Source organism: Nelumbo lutea, chromosome 4 (genome assembly GCF_056320005.1).
Source record: "Nelumbo lutea isolate HS-2025 chromosome 4, American lotus-T2T, whole genome shotgun sequence".
Taxonomy (NCBI): domain Eukaryota; kingdom Viridiplantae; phylum Streptophyta; class Magnoliopsida; order Proteales; family Nelumbonaceae; genus Nelumbo; species Nelumbo lutea.
The window spans coordinates 9103705-9113289 of record NC_142687.1 but is presented as its reverse complement, the minus strand read 5'-3'; the positions used below and the strand labels follow the sequence as shown (position 1 = coordinate 9113289).

Sequence of the window (9585 nt, the reverse complement as noted above, 5' to 3'; positions counted from 1 at the left end):
AACCAAGTTAATGTTTAAATATAATTAACAATTAGAAGTTAACGTAATAATTACAAGTTATTTTTTCTTTAGGCTTCTTTTGGTTGCAATGCAAACGCAATTATGTACATTACAAATGTAAATATGATTCACATTTTAAATCGTTTTTGTATTTATCCTATTTATTTGAAATCGGTGCAAAGGTATAGGCCCATTATTAACTGCTCCAACTATCTTATGCTACAAAGCTTCAACTTTGGTCAAAAGTTAATTATCAAATTAATACAAATTTGTATCAAAAAAGTAGATAGAGTAATGCTTTCTTTTTAGAGTACAAAAATGTCAGAAAATGCAATTTTACTTTGAAAATCATTACTTTTTTACGTTTCAAACAAATGCTCGCAAACGTGAAATGGGGTGCATAAATACCCCAGTTCGGCATGCAAACAAACACAGCCTTAGGCTGCATTTGGAAATGATGCAAATGAAGTGTAAATTCCATTTCAGGGTAAATTTACACTCTGATTCGGTTTTGCTTTTGTTTCGCAACAACGCATTATGCATTGACAATTGACAGAAAATACATTTTTCAATGCATTTTACATCTATAAAAGTATACCAATAAAAAAGAATTAAATTTGCATTCAAGTGGGCTTTTGATAAAAAAGGCATGTACTTTATTAGAATTCGTATTTGCATCTATTGCATCTAAAAGCATGTTTGTTAAGAAGGTAAATTTGTCAATGCAAAACTAATCCAACTTTATATTTACATGAACCTTTTTACACTTTGCATATTTGCATTCACACTCTATTTTCATAGTTTCCAAATGTAGCCTTACAATCAAATCATAGTGGGGCCTAATAAATTAGATACGCCATACCTCTATTGTACCAATCATACCAAACACCCCTTGTATGACCTTCTAACTAATTGCATAAAGGTTCTATCCAATAAATTTCTTGCATTTGTTCCAAATTAATCCATCACTTTAGTTGCAACCAGATCATGGGTCTCAATTCTAGACATAGAAGGAAGGTAAGTTATGAGGATCCATACCCAAGGATCATTCTAGGGATGGATGATGAACTGCTGAACTTGTTCCATAAATTATAAAATCCAAAGAAGGAAAACTCAATAATCAAAATTTTCCACATGATGTATGGGATTTCTTTTTCAGAACATACTATGGAACTAATTAATGTGACTGATTGCCAAATCTAAACATGTTTATGACTAAACACGTAGCTAGTCAATCCCGTGTTTGGATCTATTGGAAAATAATAAAGAAGGCAAATGGAGGGTTGAATAGTGTCATTTGATCATTCTCCTTAAAACTACATTTATCCCGTATGGTGCAGTTGGGTGATTGCAAATCGGTCGTCAAGATAAAACAGCCCAGAGGCCACTAATAGGTGTGCAACCGCTTACCAGACTTCCACTTGAAAATGTTGGTGTAAAAACTAAGTCGACCAACGCTCCTTTTATAAAGTATTTTCAAACTCGAATAAACATAGAGGTGTCCAATAAGACAAATACTCTTCAAAACAGTGCACCTGTTCGAAGAGACACAGAAAGGAAAGAGACATAAACCTATTCGAAAAGACAGAGGAGAGAGAGACACAAATAGGAAAAGAAATTCGTTCAAAAAGTAATTTTGAATTTTAAAGTCAAACCGTTAAAGCGGTAAAAACTAAAAACTGATTCGATGCATTGCACGTACACGTGCACGCACCCACGACCTAGCTCGGCTCGGCTCGTGCGTGTAAAAAGCACATCCAACCCCTCCTCACATGCATGAGATATCTAAAGTGCTTTACTCCTATGGGCCCCTACCTATAAAGAGCAAAACTATAGATGTACTCTAATTCTACTCTTTTCCAAGTAATGTGAGATAATGAATGAATATTCCCATGTAGTCAAGAATCCAAAGAGGAAAAGACAAATTTAAAACAAAAGAAGGAAGAGAGATTCTTAAAATTTTTGAATCCCCCTCAAAAAAATCTCTACCGTATTTGTACATTCATGGCCCGATAGGCGTGGTGCTATGTGGGTAGGATTTTTTGGATAGATGATCTGGATTCGTCAATACCCCATGGTTATATTCTTTAACAGTCAAAAGTGATAGACAGATATGGCCATCGGCGGCTCGCAAATTAACAACATTTCATTTTATTTATGAAAAAAAAAAGGAAGAAATGATATTCTGCTCATTTGCCAAGAAGAAGAAGAATAAAATATCATGGCAGAGAAAATATAATCACGAAAAAAATAAAGTCGCAATAGAAGACAAAAAAGAACAAAACTGTGTGCTCATTGTGGTCTTCACAAATACGTAAAAAAGCAATAATACAACGAAGTAACGTTAACATTGTGTGCTTTTTGACTGTAGTATCAATTATTGATCATGGCCACATGCATAAAGTATCTGTATTTCACGAATTTTTCTTTATCAAATGGTTGTGTTTATAAAATCCATCTTCAGCTTCTTTCTCCCTGCAAAATTCAAGCACCACTGGAGAGAAGAATTAATTGCAGAAAACTTGAAATGGCCGAGCAACATCAACTTCCATCAACCTTCAAGAAAGAAAGAGGTATCTAAGGTTTGGGCAAATGAAAAACAGGGGTGTTGGTGATATAGTCAAGAGTAGAGGTAACACTAAGGCTGTGATTGGTTTGAATGAAAAAGTAGGGAAAGGAAAAGAAATGTAGAAAAACTTTTACAAATCGTGTATGGTTTCCTTATATTTCCCTATTTTTCCTTCAAACCAAATATACTCTAAGAGTCAATGTTTTCCTTCACTTGCCAGAAACTGTTAATCTCTCTTTCTCTCCCTCTGTGTTATGTGCTATGCGTGAACAAAACAAAAAGAAACAATGATAAAATAGAATGGTCAGTGATTGCCAAAATTTCTGTGTTATGTGCTATGCGTGAACAAAACAAAAAGAAACAATGATAAAATAGAATGGTCAGTGATTGCCAAAATTTCTAATGAATATTTTTTAACAATTATACTTTATTATAGGGATGTCAGGCATTATAATCAGCCAGATCTCCCACCTACACCTACCCACAAGACATTAAAGTTATACATTGGGAATATCTCCTCATGAATTTTAGCAGCAATAAATAGGTGAGATGTTTTCAATGTGTGGCTGTATTGATGTGTGGGTAGGATAGGCTTTGACATCAGTATGATGCTAGGCCAAGTTTCCTGCCCACAAGAACTCTACCCACAACACACTACTTCCGTGAATTGGGAACATCTCCCCATGCATAATACTATGTAGGAGGATGAGATGTTCCTCATATGTGGCTGTGATGTTATGTGAGTAGACATGGATAAAGTTCTTATGGGTGGGAGATCCGGACTCCTCGGGTTGGCCCTTAAAGACGGTCAAAAGGGCTTTAATGTTATGTAAGAAAAAAAATTGAGAGATTTAATGGAAGGGATTGATTATTGAATAGAAAGAAAGATAGAATGGGAGAGATTAAGAACGATTTCATTAGAGAAGAATGATGAAATATTTGAATAAAGAAAATTAAGAGTTTAAAACACAAGAGGGTCTTTATGAGGAGACATACTAGTCCATTGAGATTTATGAGACTTTATGATAAGAATTTGAGATACTTAATTTCAATTTTTATTTTCATTTTAGTAGTTTTATAATTTTAATTTTTTACATGTATGAAGGAGAGAAGGGGATACTTCTTGTAACGCTTGTGGTGTGGTGAGACACCTTCATCTGCCCGTGCCCCACACTCCTCTTTCTCATATAGATGTAAACTAGAAAATGACCATCCCGTACTAATATTCAAATCAATTTTATTTGGCATTCATTGTTTATAATGTAAATTTAGATTAGTTTTCTTTTATTTGATTATGTTATATATAGATTTATTATTTAATTTAAGGTATTGAAAAAAATTATTTGTAAACAATAAGCCAGTTTATGGATATTATATAATTTGAAATAAGTTTTTTAGTGAAAGTAACAAGAACCATTCATAGGTCGAGTAATCCGATGGGTTGACATGGCATAAATTGGGCTTGAACAAAGTTTGAAGCCCACTGGCTCTCTTCTAGAGCCCAACCCTAAATTCTCAGGCAGCCACACAATCGGCAAAGTGGCGAACGTTCACCGACGCAACAACTCCGGCGGTGAGTCCTCTCTCTCTCTCTCTCTCTCTCTCTCTCTCTCTCTCTCTCTCTCTCTCTCTCTCTCTCTCTCTCTCTCTCTTGCTCAGATACGAACTAATCACTGTTAAAATCGCAGGTCGCAGCTCACAGTCACCACGAACACAATCACCGGCGATGAGTCCTCGGACTCGGGCTCAAGTTATAGGCCCGTTGGTTGGGCTAAGCTCGAACTTGGGCCTAACAAATTTTCATTAATGAAGAATAAAAACCCGGCCCATGAACATGTCTAAATCCAACCCAATAATATCCACCAATCATCCGAATCCAAAGTAATATTGTTGGATCAGGTTTTCAGGTTCATTGACAGAGCCAGTGGTAATAGAAGGTTATAGTGTTCCCCATCCACGCATCCCATGAGACAGAGCTTTCACGAACGAGACTGGGGATCAAAGTCCCATCTTCACCAAGGTTAGGGGGTTTTGGCTCAATTAATCTGTACGGGGTTTATCCTCTAGGTAGTAGAAATTTATCAAGTCGTGGCCATGTGAAGGAATGATGCGACTGGTCATGTGTTGTTCAATCTTCTTCGTTATGATGGTGTTTGGAATTGTGAGTGTATTGAATAAATATTATCGCATAGGTGTTATTCAGCATTGGGGAAATCTTCATTTTAGCACTTTCCCCAATAATTAGGATTTATTCAGTATTTTGTTGATGTGATGTCTAATAATCTCTAAGTGTAAATATAACATATTCATTATTGTTTTTTTTTTTTCAATTTTACAAACAAATCAATTACAAATATTTAACAAACAAACCCACAATTCCAAAGACATATTACATCTGTCTTACACCTTATTTTGTATTGGCCTTTTACCCATCTGATATTGGCGTTGCTGTTTTCTTAAAGTCCTTTGTTTTCTTACTGCCATTGCACGAAATGTTTCTACTGTTAGTCCTCAGGTTTTAGTTGATACTGTTTTTTTCCTTTTTTGTTTTTGTCGACCTAATAATGCTTGAGGCTCCAGCTGTGTAGGCGTAGCAGCCACTTGACACATTTCAAAGCATGCTGCCTGGACTGGACGTCTACAAAATTTGCAGTCTGGTTTACTATGTCTTCCTAATCTACGTCTAATGTATTGTAGGATCTTGAGAGGCATTTTCCAATAAAAAGATGTCGAGATTCTTCTGAAGTATGGTTGACGCAGTCATAGACTAAGCATCTTTTGAGTATTGAAAGAGCTTGGGCACGAGGCCAAGCGCAATGAATTCAACATTGAAGCTCAAATGCTCATTTTATTTTGGAGATGTGCCTATTACCGAAACCTAATAACAATTGAAAAAAAAAAAGAAAAAAGAAGAAAGAAAAACAAAAAGAACCATTCTTTACATTTAGGATGTGTTTGGCTTGAAAAAAAGGTACGGAAATCTAGTACCTTTTCTTTCAAACCAAATACAGCATTAGAGCTTGGGAACTTCAGATCACAAAAAATCAATTCTGACCTTAAGCAATTAATGGCTACTATACAAGCAAATGATCTACAATAGCATCAATTGGAGAAGATTTATTTAGCTTTTTGGCTTTTTTTCCGGTAGATGTTGAAACTACCCGATGGTGGCTCAGTTGGTAGATTATACAACCTAATAACAACTGAGTGAATAGATACCATGCGCTTTGAGAGAACAAGCAAAGGATGTCACGCGACTCACGCCTATCTGAGGAATTCACTGAATTTAAACTAGTACTCTTACCAATCCAGTCTAAAAGTGAAGAACTTGTCTTTATCCATACGAAGACCAAGCCCAGACCCGAACCACAAGTGACTGACAGTCTCTTCCTCTCGATGACAAACTGGACATGAGACCGGCCTGGTCCATAAATCTTCCTCTTTGCTAGATTTTGTTGGATTTTAATCTCATAAGAAATTAAATCCAATGGATTTGATTGGTCAATTACATGAGAAATTGCACATGTACACTTGTTTGAAAAAATCAAATTTTCTCTTACAAAAACCTAGTTTTGAACTTATCCTACATTGGAAAATTATAAGTTTCATTTTCAATATTTCAATAGGAACTGATTTACACTCCTTAGAATTAGTAGAGGAGCGTATGGGGATTCGATACCGCGCAACACGCGCGTGCACATGTGTGTGTGGCGCAATGAGGCGCACTTTGCTCGCACTTCGCGTGGCTTGCGAAGGGCGGCTCTGGTTTTGGTACGTTGATGACCATTGATCACCATTGATGAGATCAACGGTCACGATTCAATCGAATGTGAATTTCGGGCTGTAACCCAATAGCAAACTCAGTAAAACTGAGTGGGGGCAAATAACGTTCTAAAAATAGTGTCTTCAGACGCACCTCAGAGCTTCTCCTCCTAAGTTACAATGACCACATCTTCCCCAACAAATTTATATTAACTGCTAACCTACTATGAATTGCTCTACATATGAAGGATCTGATTTTCGGAGCCACATCTGCTTCCCAAACAGCTTTAGTATTCACTTCTAGATCATTACTAAATGACTGGCCATTAACCTCTTTTGCCACACGATAGGCTGAAGCTGAACGGACAGAGAAAACCCCAGACTTTTCATAAGCCCAAGCCACTGAATCCTCCACTCCATGAATTGGTAAGTAGGCCTTCAGAATATCCTCCATCACATTAGAGTAAAACCATTGTTGTAGCAGCCCCCATATTCCAAGCTTTCTAGAATGGAAGAATCACATCTGAAACTCTATCAACTGGACAGTCAACTGGCTTAGTTTTGTTCAGCTTGAAACGATTCCTAATCAGCAATTAACCAGGCATCTTCCCAAACCTTAACATTACTACCATAGCCTATACACCACAATAAGCCTCTATCAAGAATTTCCTTCCTCTTAAAGAATACTATTACAGCCCCACCAGCCCACCTTACTCTGTTTATGTTACATTTGGCATTCCTTATTGTAAGGACTTATCTCCTTCTTGCACGCAGTTAAAAACTGAATGTCTAACAAGGACTTAGCTTGTTTGGCTAACAAGGACTTAGCTTGTTTGGCTAGGGCCTGTTCTTTTGCTCTTTATCTGAAGTCTGACATCCGAAAGTGTAATAATTACATTAAGAGGTATATTAGTATTGGTGAACTTTTCTTACCTCTAAACTCTGAATGCACAGAATGTTGTTTTAAATTCAGAATTTTGAAAATTATCAAATATCCAATTTGATGAGAGGATTTTTATTTATCTTTTTGCGATGATCATTGAAAAACAAAAATTTGTATATTTGCACTTTAAGAGATAAGAGATAAGAGGAAATTAACAACCATTTTTCTCTTTTAAAGTTAAAAAATTCATATTAAGAGATAAGAATTAAAAAGAAATGAATAGGCCCTAAGCCTCTACACTTCCTAGCCCAAAGAGACTTCGGGTTAATTAAGTCTCCATGCTTGTTTAACTAACAAGGCAAGTTAAAACATCTTGAATCACGTAATCCAATACCACCTAATGTTTTTTATCTCAACTAATTGTGCCCCTGTCAGAAAAGATACAACAGCTTGGCCACTAGTAGACATATTCATGGGTCAAGTAGCCCAATGGCCCGGCCCATACCCCAGTCGGGCTTGGTCATGTAATTAGGCCCGCGGGCCTGACCTCGGACCTATCACAGTAAGCCTGACTGTATTTCGGGTTGGGCTCAGGATTTGTCAAAAAAGCCCAGCCCAAGTCCGGCCCGACTTGAATCAACATTACATATTTTATAAAATATATAATATGTATTTTATATATGATATAAAATATATAAATAATATAATATTTATTAAAATATATATTTATAATTTAATATATACATTTTTTATTCTTTTCTCTCTCTCTCTATTCAACCGCTAACAGTATGGGCTAAATTTCGGGCTCGGGCCCAAGCTTGGGCTTCGGGCTTTTTATGAGAGCCGGGCTTGGGCCCAAGTTGTAGGCCCGATGGTCGGGCCGGGCTCGAGCTCGGGCCTTAGAAAATTCTGTTAATACAGAGTGAAAGCCCGGCCCATGAACATGTCTAGCCACTAGGTAATAGAAACTTTAAAATCCTGAATTTGGTTACAAGGAGCCTTAGATCATGGTTTTCAAAACCGGACCAGAAAAATCGGGAACTGGTCACCTGACCGGTTCTGTTTTTCCTTAAAACCACTTTTTTTCCCAAAACCGTTGATTTTGGTCAGTAAACCACTGAACTGGCAGATTAACCATTCGAACCGTTCAAACGATTTTAACCTTTTTTTTCTGGTAACCGGACCCTTGACCGGTTTGGTCACCGAGTCAGTTTTAAAAACCATGCCTTAGCCATGAAACCGGGGTTTATGTATGATCAAAAACCAATTTATTTCTCGCAAACCATATGTAATAGGAGCCTATAGACTTTGTTGAGCTACAGCCAGCCACTTCAAAAATTGTTGAGCTGCTCTGTTATTTAGGCTAGCTACCAAATGGCTGAGAGTATCTGTAGGGAACCTAATTGCACATGGCAGTCCAAACCATACAGCCTTGGCAAAGTCAGACTCACAATCACAAAACAGACGCTGCCATGTTTCCGCAGCACTGTCACAAAATTCATATTTCATAATTTGCAGATCATCTGACCGTCACATTCTAGTTTTAAGCTTTAACCATGGTAAAAACCGTTAATTAAAAAGTCTATGCCTGAGGGCAATTTTCAAATCCCATACCCAACTAAGAATCTGTCTTCGAATTTGATTATATTGGATCGGTTAGAGGTGTATAATATCTGTTCCAATTATAAACTGATCAAATTCAAATCACCCTTAGTAGGATTGAATTCCAATTCAGACAATCGAATGCCATTTACAGCCCTATTTTTTATTAGAGAGGGCTGTTAAGATTCAGTATTCAGCTATGTATTCTAAAAGATGGAGTAGGAAATACCCATTTCTTCAGGAGATCGGCTTACGACTCAGCCTTGCCCTGATAGAAGCCGAACTCTTTCTTCAGATACGGACAGGCCTTCTATGATCTAGCTGGGTTTGTTCACCTCTCGCAATGATTGATTCCGTACCCCCCCCCCCCCAAAAAAAAAAAAATCTTGAAAATTGTATAGCCACTTCGACCATGCTTACACCATTCTCTGCAACTTTCTAGGCCGGAAAGCTCGAAAATGGCTTCAAGCTTGCCATTTTTATGGTCCAATTAGTTTTATTTAATCCAATTAACTGGATTTGGATTGTGAGTTACAATCACTTTGTGCTTTGAAATTAGCAATTTTGAGTGTTTTCTGTCAAATATCATGGCATTGCACCCCCATCTGGAGTTTGTTAACTACTGAGAATAGAGGGTTCTTGGTCATCGTTTCTTCCGTGAAATCTGGATATTTATTATTTGTTTGGTCAAATAGTTTCAGGGTTTATCGGTTGAATATCCGGTATTTCTGTCTGATTCTATTTGGTTTATTAATTTACCCAAAAAAAC

At 36.9% G+C, this 9585-nt stretch overlaps 1 long non-coding RNA gene across 1 annotated transcript; it reads left to right on the top strand.

Annotated features, from left to right (window-relative positions):
• Nucleotides 1–2479: 2479 nt before the first annotated feature.
• Nucleotides 2480–4771, top strand: LOC148853781 (uncharacterized). The gene is made up of 3 exons (XR_016112172.1): nucleotides 2480–2573; nucleotides 3993–4142; nucleotides 4258–4771. It is a non-coding gene; the product is annotated as an uncharacterized LOC148853781 (long non-coding RNA).
• Nucleotides 4772–9585: the final 4814 nt, after the last annotated feature.